This window comes from Phyllobates terribilis, unplaced genomic scaffold, assembly GCF_046119375.1.
Source record: "Phyllobates terribilis strain yellow unplaced genomic scaffold, ASM4611937v1 Scaffold_12__6_contigs__length_324123572, whole genome shotgun sequence".
NCBI lineage: Eukaryota > Metazoa > Chordata > Amphibia > Anura > Dendrobatidae > Phyllobates > Phyllobates terribilis.
Window position 1 is genome coordinate 266,338,644 of NW_027362772.1, and position 23,331 is coordinate 266,361,974.

The following is a 23,331-nucleotide window of genomic DNA, read 5'->3' on the forward strand; positions in this document are numbered from 1 at the left end:
GCCAAAATGGGAAAGAAAAAGGATGTGTCGGCTGCTGAGAAGCAACAAATTGTGGAGTGTTTAGGTCAAGGCATGACTACAATCAACATTGTGCGATGATCAGGATGAAGTGTCTTGGCAATCAAGAAGTATGTAGCTGATTCACAGTACACACGTGTGCGTGCTGATAAGGGCAAATTGAGGACTCTTTCCTACAGGCAATTACGTCAGGTTGAAAGAGCAGTGGCAAAAAAGCCTTGTCATAGCAGCAGACAAGTTTTTGAAGCTGCTTGTGCCTCCAACGTCCCCCGAACAACAAGATGCAGGGTCCTTCAGAGGTTTGCAGCTGTGCATACGCCATCCTGTCGACCTCCTCTATCCACTTCACACAAGCAGAAACGGCTCCAGTGGGCCAAACATTACATGAAGACTGATTTCAAAACTGTTTTGTTCACGGATGAGTGCCGTGCAGCGCTCGATGGTCCAGATGGATGGAGTGGAGGATGGCTGGTTGATGGACACCCCACGCAAACACGGCTACAGCGCCAACAAGGAGGAGGTGGAGTAATGTTTTGGGCTGGAATCATGGGGAGAGAGATTGTCGGCCCCTTTAGGATCCCTGAAGGCGCTAAAGATGAACTCCATAATGTATGTGGATTTTCTCAAACAGCACTTCCTGCCATGGTTCAAGAAGAAGAACCGTGTATTTCACAGCAAGATCATTTTTCTGCATGATAATGCACCATCTCATGCTGCACATAAAACATCTGCATCTCTGGCTGATATGGGCATAAAAGGGGACAAACTTATGGTGTGACCCCCATGCTCCCCTGACCTCTACCCCATTCAGAACCTTTGGAGCATCATTAAAAGGAGTGTCTATGATGGCGGGAGGCAGTTCACATCTAAGCAACAGCTCTGGGAGGGTATTCTGTCCTCATGCAAAACAATTGAAGCAGAAACCATCCAAAACCTGACAAATTCAATGGACGAGATAGTTCAGAAGCTCCTTTCGAACAAGGGGTCCTATGTGAAAATGTAACATCACCTAGAATAAAGTTTTGAGTTGAAAACTGATTTCAGTTTCTAACAACCTGCTAATGCTTATAATTTCAAAAATGACCATTTTTTTGGTCTTTATTAAAATGAAAAGGTTGATCGAAAAGTTTGGGGGATCTAAGAGTGTGGCAACCCAGTAGTCATGATTACTTCGAATTCTGACAATATGAGGGTCATGCTGCAGGTAGTGCAGCAAGAAGGCACTTATGTGTCTTGCGCATCTCGGAGCCCCAAAATTATTTTCCGGGCTAGATGCAGCTAAAAATTATTTTTAATTTTAAATCTGGTGAAGCTTATTATAGATGGCCTAATAGGATCAGTGCTGCACACTGCTACAAAGCCCAAATTATTTTCCAGTCAAGATACAGATAAACATGATTAGTAATTTGAAAGCTTAAAACGGTTGGTAGGGTGATTTTAACCAATCATCAAGCTTTTACTCTCCCCAGGATGACACAGGGGTAGAAAAGTCCTTTCGGATCCATGATTTGTTCATCTTTATGAACGTGAGTCTGTCTACATTATCAGTGGAGAGCCGCGTGCGCTTATCTGTCAGCACACCACCAGCAGCGCTGAACACACGTTCAGACAGAACGCTGGCTGCGGGGCATGACAAGATCTCCAAGGCGTAAGTGGCTAGCTCCGGCCATTTATCCAGATTGGAAGCCCAAAAAGAGCAAGGGTCCAGTGACACAGTCGTGGCTTCAATGTTTACTTGGAGATACTCCTGTACCATCGTCTCTAGGCGTTGACTATGTGTCAGACTTCTTGTCTCCTGTGGCCTTGCAAAGGATGGGCTAAAAAAGTGGTGAAATGATTCCGCAAAATTGATGTTACCAGCAGATACTGTGGTTCTGTTACGGTTTGAGTGCTGAACACTTGACGGTCCCACGGTTGGCAAGTTGGAACTGTGAGATTCACTACGTGCACCACTGGTGTTTTGTGGAAAAGCACATGTAAGATTCTGCAACAGTCTCTGCTGATACTCCTGCATGCGTGCATCCCTTTCTATGGCAGGAATAATTTCGGCAAATTTACTTTTGTACCGGGGATCTAACAGTGTGGCAACCCAGTAGTCAGGATTATTTCTAATTCTCACAATTCGAGGGTCATGTTGCAGGTAGTGCAGCAAGAAGGCACTCATGTGTGTTGTGCATCCAGGAGCACCAAGTCCCTGTTGTGTTGGTGGCGAGGTAACAATCATGCTTCCTTCCTCTGTCCTCTCCCCCCAACCTCACACAACAGAAATGTGATCAAGGTCTCCCTCATCTGATGAGTCTTCCATCAGTTCGTCCTCCACTTCTTCCTGGGCTCCTGCACCTTCCTCACTAGTTTGGCTGCTACCATGCGCCCTGGTAAAACCATCTCCCCCACCCTCACATGCCTGCCGCCTTGGTGCTGCCGACCGTCTGGACCTTGCAGATGTTAGCCCTTCCGCATACAACTCCTCCTCCTCTACTTCCTCCACCTCCTCTTGTGCCACCACCTGACTCCGAATTCTGTTTAACATGTGCTCCAGCATGTAAATCAGCGGAATAGTCATGCTGATAATGGCATCATCAGCACTAAACATCTTCGTCGCCATTTCAAAACTGTGCAGAAGGGTGCATAGGTCCCTGATCTGAGACCACTCCTCCAGCGTGATTTGCCCCACCTCTGGATCTCGTTGGCCCAGGCTATACGTCAGAACGTATTGCACCAGGGCTTGTCGGTGCTGCCACAGTTGCTGCAACATGTGCAGAGTTGAATTCCACCGGGTAGGCACATCGCATTTTAGCCGGTGAAGTGGCAGGCCCAACGACTTCTGTAGAGATGTAAGTCGCTGAGCTGCGGGATGCGAACGGCGGAAGTGAGCACACAGCGACCGTGCCCTCTGCAGAAGGCCATCTAGTCTGGGATAGTGGGCTAAAAATTGCTGGACAACCAGGTTCAACACGTGAGCCATACAAGGCACGTGTGTGACATTGCCCCGGCGAAGGGCCGCACCCAGGTTTGCAGCATTGTCGCACACGGCCTTCCCTGGTTTCAGGTCCAGTGGAGACAGCCATTCATGAAATTGGTTCTCCAGAGCTGACCACAACTCCTCAGCTGTGTGACTCACATTTCCCAGACATTTCAAAGTAAAAACCGCCTGATGACGTTGAGCCCTACTGCCAGCATAGTAAGGAGGTGTGCAGGATCCCTTCTGCGCAGTTAGAAAGCTTGTGGCATGACCAGACAGGCTTTGGGTGCAGGTGGAAGACCGAGAGGAGGTTGAGGAGGCAGAAGCAGTGGAGGAACTTTGACATAAAGAGGATTGACGCACAACTCGTGGGGACGGCAAGACTTGGACAGCAGCCCCTTGTCCTGCTGTCACCATAGTTACCCAGTGCCCAGTCAGCGACATGTAACGCCCCTGTCCATGCCTACTCGTCCAAGTGTCTGTGGTGAAATGCACCCTGTCACACACAGAGTTTCTCAAAGAAGCGGTGATGTTGTGTGCGACATGCAGGTGGAGCGCAGGCACACCTTTCTTTGAGAAGTAGTGCCGACTGGGCATCTGGTACTGGGGCACTGCGACGGACATAAGGTCTCGAAAATCCTCTGTGTCCACCAGGCGGAAAGGCAGCATTTCTGTAGCCAAGAGCTTGCAGATGGTGAAATTCAACCTCTTAGCTTTCTCATGGCTAGGAGGAAATGGTCTTTTACTTGTCCACATCTGAGGGACCGAGGGCTGGCTATTGTGCTTAGACGGGGTTGATAAGGGTGTCCCCGGCAAACTGCCGGTCTGTGAGGAAGATGCAGGCGGACATGTTAGGTTGCCTTGATCCAAAGGTGGTGCTATCGATGTCGGACAGCGCTCAACACCAGCTGGTGTTACCACCTCCAAAGAAAATGATGACCTGCCAATCACGCTGGCTGTTGCGGGTAAAGAGGTGGCAGGTCTGCGCCCCAAAACAGATGTGACTGCTGTCCCCCCAGTCACAGAGGATGAAGAGGCCGCGGATGCACAAGATATGGCAGACGGTGATTGGCCCGGCCGGCTAGGCCGCATTGTAGCACACTGAGCTTCCCACTGCAACTTATGCTTCATGTCCATGTGCCGGTTCATGCATGAAGTACTCAAACTATGTATTTTTTGGCCTCTACTTAGCTTTTGCTGACAAATGTTACAGATAACACGAGTTGGGTCATCTTTATCGATCTGAAAAAATGCCCAGGCTATGCAAGGCTTAGCACCCATGCGACCTGAAGAGCCACCACGACTTGTGGTGAGAGGCAGAGTTGTGTTTGAGGATGCAGTTGTTGACGTGCTTCCAGTACTACGTCTCTGTCCAGGAAGGCGCAACCTGACCTCGTCGTCACTAGCATCTTCCTCCACCTCCTCTGCTCACCTCATCTCTTGGCTGACTGTGGGTTGACAGTAAGTGGGATCTCCAACCTCATCATCATCACCCTGTGTGTTATCACACCCGTCGTCCTCAGAGCCAACCTGTTCCTGCCCTGACAAAAAACTAAAGTTGTCGCTCCAATCAGGTATTTGAGTCTTATCATCGTCTTCCTCATTGTCTCCACCAACAGGAGTTACAGTTTGGGTATGAGGGTCTACATTATGGTCAGAACCTTCTGCGTCTGGTCCTGGATCCGACTCATAAAGATTCTGGGCATCAGTGCAGATCATTTCCTCGTCTGGATTCACAGAAGCGCTGGAGTCGACCTCTGATTCCCAGGCTATAGTATGAGTAAACAGCTCTGCAGACTCAACCATCTGTTCTACCTCATACTCAGACGGGCAGCTGGAGATTTGGGAGCTGTGAGGAAGCAAGTGCGATTTGGGTGACACCTTTGAGGACTGGAGTATTTGTGATGTTGAAGTTGATGTGGAGGAGAGCCCACTTAAAGGAGCACTTGATATCCGTTGAAGCACCTGCTGTTTTTGTTCTACAAATCTGGAATTTGTAGCGATTGGCGTGGCCGTAAGAAAGGGATCTTATCACATTGTCCGCTAAAAGAAGTAGACATTTTAGTTTGGCTGGAAGATGGTCTTTCTTCTGCAGATGTTACTGTTGCTTTAACACCTACCCCACGGACACAACCTTTTTCCCCTTCCCAACACGCCTATTCCCCTTTCCACCAGCAGCAGGCCTTTTTCCACTCATTTTGGTGGTTAACTAATTCACAACTCTGGAGTTGTTTGCACAAAAAAACAATGGATGGTAACCGAGCAGAGCTGAGTGGCCAAACTATGGTATTAGGCCAAAACTATTGGCTGGGTTAGATGCAGAAAAAAATTATATTCAATTTGCAACCTGATGGAGGTCAGTATAGATGGACTAATACAACAAGTCCCACACACAGCTAGAAGCCCAATATTTTTTCAGAGGTAGATGAAGAAAAAAATATATTCAGTTTGCAACCTGATGGAGGTTAGTATAGATGGACTAATACAACAAGTCCCACACACAGATAGAAGCCCAATATTTTTTCAGAGGTAGATGCAGAAAAAAATATATTCAGTTTGCAACCTGATGGAGGTCTGTATAGATGGATTATTAGAACAAGTCCCACACACAGCTAGAAGCCCAATATTTTTTCAGAGGTAGATGCAGAAAAAAATATATTCAGTTTGCAACCTGATGGAGGTCAGTATAGATGGACTAATACAACAAGTCCCACACACAGCTAGATGCCCAAATATTTTTTCAGAGGTACTGTAGATGCAGATAAAAATTATTTTTAATTTGCAACCTGATGGAGGTCAGTATAGATGGACTAATAGAGAAAGTCCGACACACTGCTAGAAGGCCAAATATTTTTTCAGAGCTAGATGCAGAAAAAAATTAGATTCAGTTTGCAACCTGATGGAGGTCAGTATAGATGGACTAACAGAGAAAGTCCCACACACTGCTAGAAGGCCAAATATTTTTTCAGAGCTAGATGCATACAAAAAATTATTTTGAATTTGCAACCTGATGGAGGTCAGTATAGGTGGACTAATAGAACAAGTCCCACACACTGCTAGAAGGCCAAATATTTTTTCAGAGCTAGACGCAGAAAAAAATTATATTCAGTTTGCAACCTGATGGAGGTCTGTATAGATGGATTAATAGAACAAGACCCACACACAGCTAGAAGCCCAATAATTTTTCAGAGGTAGATGCAGAAAAAAATATATTCAGTTTGCAACCTGATGGAGGTCAGTATAGATGGACTAATACAACAAGTCCCACACACAGCTAGAAGCCCAATATTTTTTCAGAGGTAGATGCAGAAAAAAATATATTCAGTTTGCAACCTGATGGAGGTCAGTATAGATGGACTAATACAACAAGTCCCACACACAGCTAGAAGCCCAATATTTTTTCAGAGGTAGATGCAGAAAAAAATATATTCAGTTTGCAACCTGATGGAGGTCAGTGTAGGTGGACTAATAGAACAAGTCCCACACACTGCTAGAAGGCCAAATATTTTTTCAGAGCTAGATGCAGAAAAAAATTAGATTCAGTTTGCAACCTGATGGAGGTCAGTATAGATGGACTAATAGAATGATGCTATGCCCAAAAGATTTTACTTCACTAGGTGCAGTAAAAAAATTGGTATTCTATACACAGGTGGTATATCTTGCAACACAGATAGGCTACTCCACTGACTAACACACTCTGCAATAGGCCAAAAAGGATTAGCTTTGCTAGATTCAGCCAAATGCTGTGAAAAAAACTTGCACAGCACTGGCACAGACCTGCCTGGCAAAAACTGATAGGAACTGATGTAACCTAGTCCTGAAAAGGACTCCAATTACAATTAGTCTTTACTCCCACAACCTATCTATTTAAGAGCACAGACCTGCCTGATAAAAGTCATAGGAAATGCTGTAACCTAGTCCTTAAAAGGACTGCAATCACAACTATTCCCTACTCCCAAGCTATCTGTATATTTGTGCGAAAATTGGCTTGAAATTAACAAGGTATAGCGCACACAGCAACAGCGGTGCCGTCTAACACGCAGCTGCAGCAGTGAGAAAATGGTGGCGACGGGGAAAATGGCTTGGTCTTATAGGGCAAGGACATGTGACATACACTGCCAATGACACATGCCCTTGCTTGTGTGAAAAAAAGCACTTCGCTCCGTGTGTGCGCTGCTGATAGGCTGACAGATTGCACCTCCCCACTGTAAATGCGGGAAAGAGAAAAAAAAATGGAGATCTTCATTGTTCCTGCAGAGATCCATCCCCTGCCCCTCCCCCCACCCCGCTGTACACTCAAACTGCGTATTAACATTAATTTTCATCATTACTGAGAAAAAATCCAGTTATGATTTTGGTGCACGAACAGTTATCGAACATAACCTCGAACAGCCGAATTTTTCTCAAATTGTTCGTGTTCGCCGAACGGCTCGAACACCGCCCAAAACAGCTCGAATTTGAGATTGGCGAACAGTTCGAGTAGAACAACGCTCATCTCTAATACTGAACCAGCATGGCTACCACAGCATCTTCCAGCGGCATGCTATTCCATCCGGTTTGCGTTTAGTTGGACCATCATTTATTTTTTAACAGGACAATGACCCCAAACACACCTCCAGGCTGTGTAAGGGCTATTTGACCAATGAGGAGAGTGATGGGGTGCTACGCCAGATGACCTGGCCTCCACAGTCACCAGACCTGAACCCAATCGAGATGGTTTGGGGTGAGCTGGACCGCAGAGTGAAGGCAAAAGGGCCAACAAGTGCTAAGCATCTCTGGGAACTCCTTCAAGATTGTTGGAAGACCATTTCTGGTGACTACCTCTTGAAGCTCATCAAGAGAATGCCAAGAGTTTGCAAAGCAGTCTTCAAAGCAAAAGGTGGCTACTTGAAGAACCTAGAATATAAGTCATATTTTCAGCTGTTTCGCACTTTTTTGATATGTATATAATTCCACATGTGTTAATTCATAGTTTTGATGCCTTCAGTGTGAATGTACAATTTTCATAGTCATGAAAATACAGAAAAATCTTTAAATGAGAAGGTGTTTCCAAACTTTTGGTCTGTACTGTATCTCTCTGATTTAAGGGCATAAAAATTCAAATTTTGAAAATTGCAAAATTTCCATTTTTTCACAAATAAACACAAGTGATATGGAAGAAATTTTACCACAATCATGAAGTACAATATGTCACGAAAAAACAATCTCAGAATCAGGGGGATTCGTTGAAGCGTTCAAGAGTAATTACCTCATAAAGTGACAGTGGTCAGAATTGTAAAAATTGGCCTGGTCATTAACGTACAAACCACCTTGGGTTGTAAAGGGTTTAAAAATTTATGTGGGTTTTGCATCACGGACCACGGTCTCCCTGGTGATATGGTGGTGGAGGATGAGGATGAGGAGAAGGAGGACAAGAGCAAATAGCCAAAATCAGGAAGCGTATACCCTTGTGTGGGTGTGAAAAGGTACATGGGAATACACCTCCCGAAAAAAGACACTGGATTTGAGTAAATGTTATGCTGCTGTCATTCGGTGGTGTTGAGAAGTCTGGCCCAATCCAGCCCTTGTTCATTTTTATAAGAGTCAGCCTGTCAGCATTTTCAGTTGACAGGTGAATGCGCTTATCAGTTATAATTCCACCAGCGGCACTTAAAACCCGCTCTGATAAAATGCTGGCGACAGGGCAGGCCAGGACCTCCAAGGCATAGAGAGCCAGTTCATTCCACGTGTCCAGCTTGGATACCCAATAATTATAAGGCACAGAGGAATCACGGAGGACATTGGTACGGTCGGCAAGGAACTCTCTCAGCATCTTCCCAAACTTTGCACTCCTTGTGAGAGTAACCCGCGCCTCAGGGCCTGTGCGATGGTAGTGTAGCACCCTGAGGATTCGGCTGCTACAGGGGTATTGCACCTCAACCCAGAGGTGTGATATTCCACTCCCGGGTAAGGATGGAGTGTGGAACTGAGCTCAGAAAGCTGCATGCACTACACACATCCCATTTCCGAGGAGCAGACCAACGGTACTCCCACTTAGAAATGTGCAGGTACGACCGAGTCTGTTCCTGGCTGGAGTGGGAGGGGGGTGGTACATCCCAGTAGTGCAGGGGCAGATAGGGGGAGCAGCCTGGGTAAAGATAGGAGCTCATTGGGTGCTGGTCACCTGAGCTCACACATAGAGGGAGTATATAAGGTGGGCACCATCTAAGATCAGGGTCAGTCTGTCAGTCTTTGCAGAGGAGTCAGTCTGTGAGAAGTCAGAGGAAGAGAGCAGAGAGCAGAGAAGCCCCAGAGAGAGTGAGAGTGGAGCAAGAAAGACCCAGAGGGGGAAAAAGAAGGAACTCTGAGAACCCACATACAAACCTAGGGTGAAGAGTTGGCAATAGGGTACCGGATCCCAAACTGGTGGGGGCTTAAGCACAGCTCAGCCAGAGACCGGAGGCCGTGGGCAGGATCTGCCACGGCCACCCACCACATCCACCCTGAAGGCAAACCACGTGTAGGGTCAGGGAACCCAAGGCCAAGGGTCTCCCAACAGAAGGCCCGAGGGAGCTGGACCTAGGTGGATCCCTGGTGGGGACGGCCAGAAGAAAGGACAAGAAGGAGGGCTCAGGGACACGCTCCGGACTTGCTTGGGGGTTGGCTAAATCCAGGACCTGGTGGACGCAGCACGGCTCGGGTGGTCACTCAAGGCCGGAGTGACCGGAATATCTGCAGTAAGTAAACACCCTGAACTGCACAACCCGACTCTGTCTTTAATTACCATCTACGCTGCACCACCACAACCCCCATCCTCTGCACCTGACCCCCTGAGGCCATACCCCTCCCGTTGGGGGTTATACTATCTAAAGCTGCACCAACACCATCAGCCTCAGCGGACCCTGCTGCAGCGGCGGCCGTAGTGACCGCAATCCAACGGGTGGCGTAGTCGACATAACGAACTTTGTAACATCTGTAGGACTGCCACATACTCTGAGCTTGACACCCTGGGCACGGACCGGGTCACAGCCACTCGGAGACTACAACCCCCATCTGATCCGGCTCCGGGTATTCCCCTAAAGAATATGGCCCAGGGGGCGCGTCAACTTTGGCGTAGTCGGCAGGATTACGTGCCCGCAACACCCGGGTACTGCGTGCCTGAAGAAAAGAACAAGTTTACCTCAAAAAGAAGTCTCCTGCCGGTTCCGGAGGGTCCCCGCCATCGGACTCCATCACAGGTCGATTCCTGCCGGTTGTCCGCCATTAACAGCTTTTTCCCGCCATCTGCAGAGTTTCCCGCCACTGGGAGACGATTCCCGCCATTTCCAAAGGTTTCCCGCCTTGGAAGAGCGGACGCCATTATGGGCGTGCCAGAGGATGGCAAGAGGCCACCTCCCATCGTGGGCCAGGACCGAAAATGGCTCCAAAAGTGGAAACCGCCCCCACCAACAGAGACTGTGATGCTAGAGGTGTCTGTCAGCGTGAAAGAACTGCCCCTGGAGCTGACAATCACCAAGTGGCCCGGGACCGCCCTCGAAGTGGGAGGACTGAGAAGAAGAGAGCAAAGATGGGTGTCGCCTGGAGCAGTCTGGAGAGAGCGCACCCGGAGACAAGAAGCCTAGAGCTGAGTCCAGAAGAAGCTTACACGGAGATGGAAGAAGAGCAGAGCAGCACCGGCCCGCTGGCCAGGAGCCTGCTGGAGACAACGGGAGGAGAGCAGAGCAGCACCGACCCGTTGGTCAGGAGCCTGCTAGAAGCAACGACCCCACTAGGCTTAGTGGAGGTCCTGGCACAGCTCCCCCGAGATCGGGAGTGTGCACAGACTGCGCTGGAGGGCCTCGCACGGAGGATGGCCCGGGTACAGCGAGAGACGTTAGCGGAGTGGAGCCGAGAGATGGCCCAGCAGACAAGAACCCGTCAGCGGAGCACGCCACCCGAGACGAGGAGACAGACCGCCTCTGAGGATGGCGCAGGAGGACTGAAGGCCGGAGACGGCGCCGAGAAGGGAGCCGAACGAATGGAGGCAGGTAAAGGGGACGTCTCTACCCCAAACCGGGAAACCGCGCACCTGCCCCAGCTCCCCGTCGCAGAGCCCGAAGTATCCCCTGCCGTGTCCGTCGCTGCAACGTCACCGCCGCAGACTAGGCCTCAAACGGGAGCCGCGACCCCTGTGACGTCATACGCCTCGACCCCGAGCGTGACCAAGCAGGAAGTACCATCGGCCTGGTTGCAAGGCCTAGTACCCCCGGGCGCCGCAATACCAACAGCGCCCCCTACCTCCACGGAGCCACCGGCCTGGTCGCAGGGCCAAGTAGCCCAGGGCGCCGCCGTCCTTACGGTGCCCTTCACTTTCCAGGTGCCCCAGGCCTGGCCGCAAGGCCTGGGCAACCCGGGCGCCACCACCACCGCGCCCATAAAACCAAGAGTGCCGCATCTGGGAGAAGATCTGTTCGCCCAACATACGTGCCCGGATGGGCAGCCCTTTATATGGCCACCGGAGTTTCACCATCCCCGACTCCGGAAAGAGAGACCCCTAGACGAACCCCTGATCCCGGCTCCAAAGCCCATGAAGAGGATCTCGCCCCCGCTAGAAGAGACCCAGTTTGAGTGGGATCCCACCGGAGAAGACCTCATGGGGTTCACTCAGGAGACCCGGGCAGCTGCAGCGGAGCGTGCAGAGTGCTGCCGGCAGCAGCTCGAGGTCTTTGAGAGGGAGCGGAGAGAGAGGCGGGTCCGGGAACAACAAGCCCAAATAAAGAGCGCGGAGCAGAAGAGCCGGGCCAGGAGGAGTCCCCGTGCAGCTCATGGTCCCCCTTCCACCGGGACTGTGATCAAGTTCAATATGCAGCACGGGTGGGGCTTCATCCGAGATCACCGCACCCCAGGCGACGTCTTCGTGACAAGAAGAGACGTTGAGTCCCACCTACCGGAGGGACACAGAGGACGTGACCTGTATGTAGGGGACGAGGTCACCTTCACCCGGCACAAGTGTGCCAAAGGACCCTACGCCCTCCATGTGCATCGCCTGACGGAGGAGGAGCTGCGGTGTGAGGAAGAGCAAGAGGACCCGGACGGGTCTGAAGCTAAAGGTAACCACAAAGAAAGAGCAGGAGGACGTCGTCGTTAAGTACAGCAGAGTACAAGCTGTATATAGTTGCCCGTCGGGGCACAGTGAACTGTTGCTAATATAGTCCCCGTTGGGACCAGCGTACTGAACTGTTACCCGTATTTCCCTTAATTCCCACTGACCGAGGACTGAGAGCGGTCATCCCTATTCCCATTACCTGGCCGAGGACTGAGAGCGGCCATATCCCTTGTATATAGTTGCGCTTCCTAAAGCGCCCCCTACCGGTTTTATAGGAAAACCATTTTTCTAGAGAAACTGTTGCACTTTTCCCAGGTACACGTTGCACAGTGTCCGGAGGAGGAACCAGAAACAAGAATGTTAATATGAAAAGTTTTATGATGCTGCTAATATATGTTTTATATGTTTTTATTATGTTGTTTATGCAAAAATTGTATGTCTTGGTGTTTTTATATCTTACAGCCCGAGGACGTGCTGTGATTTACCAGGGGGGAATGTAGCACCCTGAGGATTCGGCTGCTACAGGGGTATTGCACCTCAACCCAGAGGTGTGATATTCCACTCCCGGGTAAGGATGGAGTGTGGAACTGAGCTCAGAAAGCTGCATGCACTACACACATCCCATTTCCGAGGAGCAGACCAACGGTACTCCCACTTAGAAATGTGCAGGTACGACCGAGTCTGTTCCTGGCTGGAGTGGGAGGGGGGTGGTACATCCCAGTAGTGTAGGGGCAGATAGGGGGAGCAGCCTGGGTAAAGATAGGAGCTCATTGGGTGCTGGTCACCTGAGCTCACACATAGAGGGAGTATATAAGGTGGGCACCATCTAAGATCAGGGTCAGTCTGTCAGTCTTTGCAGAGGAGTCAGTCTGTGAGAAGTCAGAGGAAGAGAGCAGAGAGCAGAGAAGCCCCAGAGAGAGTGAGAGTGGAGCAAGAAAGACCCAGAGGGGGAACAAGAAGGAACTCTGAGAACCCACATACAAACCTAGGGTGAAGAGTTGGCAATAGGGTACCGGATCCCAAACTGGTGGGGGCTTAAGCACACCTCAGCCAGAGACCGGAGGCCGTGGGCAGGATCTGCCACGGCCACCCACCACATCCACCCTGAAGGCAAACCACGTGTAGGGTCAGGGAACCCAAGGCCAAGGGTCTCCCAACAGAAGGCCCGAGGGAGCTGGACCTAGGTGGATCCCTGGTGGGGACGGCCAGAAGAAAGGACAAGAAGGAGGGCTCAGGGACACGCTCCGGACTTGCTTGGGGGTTGGCTGAATCCAGGACCTGGTGGACGCAGCACGGCTCGGGTGGTCACTCAAGGCCGGAGTGACCGGAATATCTGCAGTAAGTAAACACCCTGAACTGCACAACCCGACTCTGTCTTTAATTACCATCTACGCTGCACCACCACAACCCCCATCCTCTGCACCTGACCCCCTGAGGCCATACCCCTCCCGTTGGGGGTTATACTATCTAAAGCTGCACCAACACCATCAGCCTCAGCGGACCCTGCTGCAGCGGCGGCCGTAGTGACCGCAATCCAACGGGTGGCGTAGTCGACATAACGAACTTTGTAACATCTGTAGGACTGCCACATACTCTGAGCTTGACACCCTGGGCACGGACCGGGTCACAGCCACTCGGAGACTACAACCCCCATCTGATCCGGCTCCGGGTATTCCCCTAAAGAATATGGCCCAGGGGGCGCGTCAGTAGGGCCTGAGAAAATTCTCCCAGAACTTTGACAGTGTTCCCCTGCTGGATTGAAGTTGTGTCTCTCTCGCCTGTACTGCTTGGTTGTCCAACGAACTGTGACCTCTGCCACCAGCGTTTTCAGATGGGAATTTTTTTAATAGTTCCGCAACAAGGGCCTTCTGGTACTGCCCCATTTTTGTAGACCTTTCCGCCTCAGGAATAAGAGATAGAAAGTTCTCCTTGTAGCGTGGGTCTAGAAGTGTCACCAACCAGTAATGACTGTCACCCAAAATTTTGAGAACGCGAGGGTAATGGGAAAGGCAGCGTAACATAAACTCAGCCATGCGTGCCAGACTGCTAACAGGCAAGACTTCCGTGTCCTCACCAAGAGGATGACTGACCATGCTTTCCTCCTCCTCTCTGTCCTCTTCAGGGGCGGACACAGACTGTAGTGGGCCCCTGTGTAAGAAATTTTTGGGGCCCCCCCCTCCCTTCATAAGGCAACAAAGTTATGTAAACATAACCCCTCCATGTGCATCTCTCACCCCCCCATATGCAGCTCTCACCCCCCCCATGTGCAGCTCTTATCCCCCCATGTGCATCTCTCATGCCCCCCCGTGCTTCTCTCATGCCCCCCGTGCATCTCTCATGCCCCCATGTGCATCTCTCATCCCCCCATGTGCATCTCTCATCCCCCCATGTGCATCTCTCATCCGCCCATGTGCATCTCTCATCCCCCCATGTGCATCTCTCATCCCCCCATGTGCATCTCTCATCCCCCACATGTGCATCTCTCATCCCCCCCATGTGCATCTCTCATCCCCCCCATGTGCATCTCTCATCCCCCCCATGTGCATCTCTCATCCCCTCATGTGCATCTCTCATCCCCCCCATGTGCATCTCTCACCCCCCCATGTGCATCTCACCCCCCCGTGCATCTCTCATCCGCCTGTGCATCTTTCATCCCCCCCGTGCATCTCTGATTCCCCCCACTCCTAGTTAATTAATTGTATTTAAAAAAAATAAAACTTGTTATACTTACCCCCATGCGATCCCTGCAGAATCCTGGCGCTCGTCCACGTCACTGCCACCAGGTTCTCCTGATGTTCGGCCATGTGACGGCGCCACATACATAGCCAGCAGCTTTTGTTTTGGCCAAAAGATTTTTAAAGCCGCCACCACGATAAGGTAGACTCTTCTGGCCGGGCCCTACTCTAACCTATTAAAATTTTCTTAAAATATCCAATACTCTTTTCAGATATATTTTTATTTAGTTTTCTTTAAGGGAATGTGTCATATACATTTTTTTTAAAAATGATCAATAATACCACATACAGGGAACACCGCCACATCATGACCAGACCACATATTACCACAACATAGTGACCGAATAATACCACACAGAAGGGAGAAAAACTGCCACACCATGACCAGACCACATATTACCACCACATTACTAATATTACCACCACATTACTAATATTACCATAAGTGTCATTATACACGGGAGCTCTATACATGGTATGTATAATGTAAGTGTCCAGGTAATCTAGTGATCACCAGTGACATTATACACAGGAGCTCTGTATATAGTGTCAGTGTACAGGTAATACAGTGATCACCAGTGACATTATACACAGGAGCTCTGTATATAGTGTACAGGTAATACAGTGATCACCAGTAGAGATGAGCGTTGTTCTACTCGAACTGTTCGCCAATCTCAAATTCGAGCTGTTTTGGGCGGTGTTCGAGCCGTTCGGCGAACACGAACAATTTGAGAAAAATTCGGCTGTTCGAGGTTATGTTCGATAACTGTTCGTGCACCAAAATCATAACTGGATTTTTTCTCAGTAATGATGAAAATTAATGTTAATACGCAGTTTGAGTGTACAGCGGGGTGGGGGGAGGGGCAGGGGATGGATCTCTGCAGGAACAATGAAGATCTCCATTTTTTTTTCTCTTTCCCGCATTTGCAGTGGGGAGGTGCAATCTGTCAGCCTATCAGCAGCGCACACACGGAGCGAAGTGCTTTTTTTCACACAAGCAAGGGCATGTGTCATTGGCAGTGTATGTCACATGTCCTTGCCCTATAAGACCAAGCCATTTTCCCCGTCGCCACCATTTTCTCACTGCTGCAGCTGCGTGTTAGACGGCACCGCTGTTGCTGTGTGCGCTATACCTTGTTAATTTCAAGCCAATTTTCGCACAAATATACAGATAGCTTGGGAGTAGGGAATAGTTGTGATTGCAGTCCTTTTAAGGACTAGGTTACAGCATTTCCTACGACTTTTATCAGGGAGGTCTGTGCTCTTAAATAGATAGGTTGTGGGAGTAAAGACTAATTGTAATTGGAGTCCTTTTCAGGACTAGGTTACATGAGTTCCTATCAGTTTTTGCCAGGCAGGTCTGTGCCAGTGCTGTGCAAGTTTTTTTCACAGCATTTGGCTGAATCTAGCAAAGCTAATCCTTTTTGGCCTATTGCAGAGTGTGTTAGTCAGTGGAGTAGCCTATCTGTGTTGCAAGATATACCACCTGTGTATAGAATACCAATTTTTTTACTGCACCTAGTGAAGTAAAATCTTTTGGGCATAGCATCATTCTATTAGTCCATCTATACTGACCTCCATCAGGTTGCAAACTGAATATAATTTTTTTTTGCATCTAGCTCTGAAAAAATATTTGGGCTTCTAGCAGTGTGTGGGACTTGTTCTATTAGTCCTTCTATACTGACCTCCAGCAGGTTGCAAATTGAATATAATTTTTTTCTGCATCTAGCTCTGAAAAAATAGTTGGGCTTCTAGCGGTGTGTGGGACTTGGTCTATTAGTCCATCTATACTGACCTCCATCAGGTTGCAAATTAAAAATAATTTTTTTCTGCATCTAGCTCTGAAAAAATATTTGGGCTTCTAGCAGTGTGTGGGACTTGGTCTATTAGTCCATCTATACTGACCTCCATCAGGTTGCAAATTAAAAATAATTTTTTTCTGCATCTAGCTCTGAAAAAATATTTGGGCTTCTAGCAGTGTGTGGGACTTGGTCTATTAGTCCATCTATACTGACCTCCATCAGGTTGCAAATTAAAAATAATTTTTTTCTGCATCTAGCTCTGAAAAAATATTTGGGCTTCTAGCAGTGTGTGGGACTTGGTCTATTAGTCCATCTATACTGACCTCCATCAGGTTGCAAATTAAAAATAATTTTTTTCTTCATTTAGCTCTGAAAAAATATTTGGGCTTCTAGCAGTGTGTGGGACTTGTTCTATTAGTCCTTCTATACTGACCTCCAGCAGGTTGCAAATTGAATATAATTTTTTTCTGCATCTAGCTCTGAAAAAATAGTTGGGCTTCTAGCGGTGTGTGGGACTTGGTCTATTAGTCCATCTATACTGACCTCCATCAGGTTGCAAATTAAAAATAATTTTTTTCTGCATCTAGCTCTGAAAAAATATTTGGGCTTCTAGCAGTGTGTGGGACTTGGTCTATTAGTCCATCTATACTGACCTCCATCAGGTTGCAAATTAAAAATAATTTTTTTCTGCATCTAGCTCTGAAAAAATATTTGGGCTTCTAGCGGTGTGTGGGACTTGGTCTATTAGTTCATCTATACTGACCTCCATCAGGTTGCAAATTAAAAATAATTTTTTTCTGCATCTAGCTCTGAAAAAATAGTTGGGCTTCTAGCAGTGTGTGGGACTTGGTCTATTAGTCCATCTATACTGACCTCCATCAGGTTGCAAATTAAAAATAATTTTTTTCTGCATCTAGCTCTGAAAAAATATTTGGGCTTCCAGCGGTGTGTGGGACTTGGTCTATTAGTCCATCTATACTGACCTCCATCAGGTTGCAAATTAAAAATAATTTTTTTCTGCATCTAGCTCTGAAAAAATATTTGTGCTTCTAGCAGTGTGTGGGACTTGGTCTATTAGTCCATCTATACTGACCTCCATCAGGTTGCAAATTAAAAATAATTTTTTTCTTCATTTAGCTCTGAAAAAATATTTGGGCTTCTAGCAGTGTGTGGGACTTGGTCTATTAGTTCATCTATACTGACCTCCATCAGGTTGCAAATTAAAAATAATTTTTTTCTGCATCTAGCTCTGAAAAAATAGTTGGGCTTCTAGCAGTGTGTGGGACTTGGTCTATTAGTCCATCTATACTGACCTCCATCAGGTTGCAAATTAAAAATAATTTTTTTCTGCATCTAGCTCTGAAAAAATATTTGGGCTTCCAGCGGTGTGTGGGACTTGGTCTATTAGTCCATCTATACTGACCTCCATCAGGTTGCAAATTAAAAATAATTTTTTTCTGCATCTAGCTCTGAAAAAATATTTGTGCTTCTAGCAGTGTGTGGGACTTGGTCTATTAGTCCATCTATACTGACCTCCATCAGGTTGCAAATTAAAAATAATTTTTTTCTTCATTTAGCTCTGAAAAAATATTTGGGCTTCTAGCAGTGTGTGGGACTTGTTCTATTAGTCCTTCTATACTGACCTCCAGCAGGTTGCAAATTGAATATAATTTTTTTCTGCATCTAGCTCTGAAAAAATAGTTGGGCTTCTAGCGGTGTGTGGGACTTGGTCTATTAGTCCATCTATACTGACCTCCATCAGGTTGCAAATTAAAAATATTTTTTTTCTGCATCTAGCTCTGAAAAAATATTTGGGCTTCTAGCAGTGTGTGGGACTTGGTCTATTAGTCCATCTATACTGACCTCCATCAGGTTGCAAATTAAAAATATTTTTTTTCTGCATCTAGCTCTGAAAAAATATTTGGGCTTCTAGCAGTGTGTGGGACTTGGTCTATTAGTCCATCTATACTGACCTCCATCAGGTTGCAAATTAAAAATATTTTTTTTCTGCATCTAGCTCTGAAAAAATAGTTGGGCTTCTAGCAGTGTGTGGGACTTGGTCTATTAGTCCATCTATACTGACCTCCATCAGGTTGCAAATTAAAAATAATTTTTTTCTGCATCTAGCTCTGAAAAAATATTTGGGCTTCTAGCGGTGTGTGGGACTTGGTCTATTAGTCCATCTATACTGACCTCCATCAGGTTGCAAATTAAAAATAATTTTTTTCTGCATCTAGCTCTGAAAAAATATTTGGGCTTCTAGCAGTGTGTGGGACTTGGTCTATTAGTCCATCTATACTGACCTCCATCAGGTTGCAAATTAAAAATTATTTTTTTCTTCATTTAGCTCTGAAAAAATATTTGGGCTTCTAGCAGTGTGTGGGACTTGTTCTATTAGTCCTTCTATACTGACCTCCAGCAGGTTGCAAATTGAATATAATTTTTTTCTGCATCTAGCTCTGAAAAAATAGTTGGGCTTCTAGCGGTGTGTGGGACTTGGTCTATTAGTCCATCTATACTGACCTCCATCAGGTTGCAAATTAAAAATAATTTTTTTCTGCATCTAGCTCTGAAAAAATATTTGGGCTTCTAGCAGTGTGTGGGACTTGGTCTATTAGTCCATCTATACTGACCTCCATCAGGTTGCAAATTAAAAATAATTTTTTTCTGCATCTAGCTCTGAAAAAATATTTGGGCTTCTAGCGGTGTGTGGGACTTGGTCTATTAGTCCATCTATACTGACCTCCATCAGGTTGCAAATTAAAAATAATTTTTTTCTGCATCTAGCTCTGAAAAAATAGTTGGGCTTCTAGCAGTGTGTGGGACTTGGTCTATTAGTCCATCTATACTGACCTCCATCAGGTTGCAAATTAAAAATAATTTTTTTCTGCATCTAGCTCTGAAAAAATATTTGGGCTTCTAGCGGTGTGTGGGACTTGGTCTATTAGTCCATCTATACTGACCTCCATCAGGTTGCAAATTAAAAATATTTTTTTTCTGCATCTAGCTCTGAAAAAATATTTGGGCTTCTAGCAGTGTGTGGGACTTGGTCTATTAGTCCATCTATACTGACCTCCATCAGGTTGCAAATTAAAAATAATTTTTTTCTTCATTTAGCTCTGAAAAAATATTTGGGCTTCTAGCAGTGTGTGGGACTTGTTCTATTAGTCCTTCTATACTGACCTCCAGCAGGTTGCAAATTGAATATAATTTTTTTCTGCATCTAGCTCTGAAAAAATAGTTGGGCTTCTAGCGGTGTGTGGGACTTGGTCTATTAGTCCATCTATACTGACCTCCATCAGGTTGCAAATTAAAAATAATTTTTTTCTGCATCTAGCTCTGAAAAAATATTTGGGCTTCTAGCAGTGTGTGGGACTTGGTCTATTAGTCCATCTATACTGACCTCCATCAGGTTGCAAATTAAAAATAATTTTTATCTGCATCTACAGTACCTCTGAAAAAATATTTGGGCTTCTAGCAGTGTGTGGGACTATTTGTATTAGTCCATCTATACTGACCTCCATCAGGTTGCAAATTCAAAATAATTTTTTTCTGCATCTAACCCAGCCAATAGTTTTGGCCTAATACCACAGTTTGGCCACTCAGCTCTGCTCGGTTACCATCCATTGTTTTTTTGTGCAAACAACTCCAGAGTTGTGAATTAGTTAACCACCAAAATGAGTGGAAAAAGGCCTGCTGCTGGTGGAAAGGGGAATAGGCGTGTTGGGAAGGGGAAAAAAGGTTGTGTCCGTGGGGTAGGTGTTAAAGCAACAGTAACATCTGCAGAAGAAAGACCATCTTCCAGCCAAACTAAAATGTCTACTTCTTTTAGCGGACAATGTGATAAGATCCCTTTCTTACGGCCACGCCAATCGCTACAAATTCCAGATGAGGCACAAAAACAGCAGGTGCTTCAACGGATATCAAGTGCTCCTTTAAGTGGGCTCTCCTCCACATCAACTTCAACATCACAAATACTCCAGTCCTCAAAGGTGTCACCCAAATCGCACTTGCTTCCTCACAGCTCCCAAATCTCCAGCTGCCCGTCTGAGTATGAGGTAGAACAGATGGTTGAGTCTGCAGAGCTGTTTACTCATACTATAGCCTGGGAATCAGAGGTCGACTCCAGCGCTTCTGTGAATCCAGACGAGGAAATGATCTGCACTGATGCCCAGAATCTTTATGAGTCGGATCCAGGACCAGACGCAGAAGGTTCTGACCATAATGTAGACCCTCATTCCCAAACTGTAACTCCTGTTGGTGGAGACAATGAGGAAGACGATGATAAGACTCAAATACCTGATTGGAGCGACAACTTTAGTTTTTTGTCAGGGCAGGAACAGGTTGGCTCTGAGGACGACGGGTGTGATAACGCACAGGGTGATGATGATGAGGTCGGAGATCCCACTTACTGTCAAACCACAGTCAGCCAAGAGATGAGGTCAGCAGAGGAGGTGGAGGAAGATGCTAGTGACGACGAGGTCAGGTTGCGCCTTCCTGGACAGAGACGTAGTACTGGAAGCACGTCAACAACTGCATCCTCAAACACAACTCTGCCTCTCACCACAAGTCGTGGTGGCTCTTCAAAGTAGAGGCCAAAAAATACATAGTTTGAGTACTTCATGCATGAACCGGCACATGGACATGAAGCATAAGTTGCAGTGGGAAGCTCAGTGTGCTACAATGCGGCCTAGCCGGCCGGGCCAATCACCGTCTGCCATATCTTGTGCATCCGCGGCCTCTTCATCCTCTGTGACTGGGGGGACAGCAGTCACACCTGTTTTGGGGCGCAGACCTGCCACCTCTTTACCCGCAACAGCCAGCGTGATTGGCAGGTCATCATTTTCTTTGGAGGTGGTAACACCAGCTGGTGTTGAGCGCTGTCCGACATCGATAGCACCACCTTTGGATCAAGGCAACCTAACATGTCCGCCTGCATCTTCCTCACAGACCGGCAGTTTGCCGGGGACACCCTTATCAACCCCGTCTAAGCACAATAGCCAGCCCTCGGTCCCTCAGATGTGGACAAGTAAAAGACCATTTCCTCCTAGCCATGAGAAAGCTAAGAGGTTGAATTTCACCATCTGCAAGCTCTTGGCTACAGAAATGCTGCCTTTCCGCCTGGTGGACACAGAGGATTTTCGAGACCTTATGTCCGTCGCAGTGCCCCAGTACCAGATGCCCAGTCGGCACTACTTCTCAAAGAAAGGTGTGCCTGCGCTCCACCAGCATGTCGCACACAACATCACCGCTTCTTTGAGAAACTCTGTGTGTGACAGGGTGCATTTCACCACAGACACTTGGACGAGTAGGCATGGACAGGGGCGTTACATGTCGCTGACTGGGCACTGGGTAACTATGGTGACAGCAGGACAAGGGGCTGCTGTCCAAGTCTTGCCGTCCCCACGAGTTGTGCGTCAATCCTCTTTATATCAAAGTTCCTCCACTGGTTCTGCCTCCTCAACCTCCTCTCGGTTTTCCACCTGCACCCAAAGCCTGTCTGGTCATGCCACAAGCTTTCTAACTGCGCAGAAGGGATCCTGCACACCTCCTTACTATGCTGGCAGTAGGGCTCAACGTCATCAGGCGGTTTTTACATTGAAATGTCTGGGAAATGTGAGTCACACAGCTGAGGAGTTGTGGTCAGCTCTGGAGAACCAATTTCATGAATGGTTGTCTCCACTGGACCTGAAACCAGGGAAGGCCGTGTGCGACAATGCTGCAAACCTGGGTGCGGCCCTTCGCCGGGGCAATGTCACACACGTGCCTTGTATGGCTCACGTGTTGAACCTGGTTGTCCAGCAATTTTTAGCCCACTATCCCAGACTAGATGGCCTTCTGCAGAGGGCACGGTCGCTGTGTGCTCACTTCCGCCGTTCGCATCCCGCAGCTCAGCGACTTACATCTCTACAGAAGTCGTTGGGCCTGCCACTTCACCGGCTAAAATGCGATGTGCCTACCCGGTGGAATTCAACTCTGCACATGTTGCAGCGACTGTGGCAGCACCGACAAGCCCTGGTGCAATACGTTCTGACGTATAGCCTGGGCCAACGAGATTCAGAGGTGGGGCAAATCACGCTGGAGGAGTGGTCTCAGATCAGGGACCTATGCTCCCTTCTGCACAGTTTTGAAATGGCGACGAAGATGTTTAGTGCTGACGATGCCATTATCAGCATGACTATTCCGGTGATTTACATGCTGGAGCACATGTTAAACAGAATTCGGAGTCAGGTGGTGGCACAAGAGGAGGTGGAGGAAGTAGAGGAGGAGGAGTTGTATGCGGAAGGGCTAACATCTGCAAGGTCCAGACGGTCGGCAGCACCAAGGCGCCAGGCATGTGAGGGTGGGGGAGATGGTTTTACCAGGGCGCATGGTAGCAGCCAAACTAGTGAGGAAGGTGCAGGAGCCCAGGAAGAAGTGGAAGACGAACTGATGGAAGACTCATCAGATGAGGGAGACCTTGATCACATTTCTGTTGTGCGAGGTTGGGGGGAGAGGACAGAGGAAGGAAGCATGATTGTTACCTCGCCACCAACACAACAGGGACTTGGTGCTCCTGGATGCGCAACACACATGAGTGCCTTCTTGCTGCACTACCTGCAACATGACCCTCGAATTGTGAGAATTAGAAATAATCCTGACTACTGGGTTGCCACACTGTTAGATCCCCGGTACAAAAGTAAATTTGCAGAAATTATTCCTGCCATAGAAAGGGATGCACACATGCAGGAGTATCAGCAGAGACTGTTG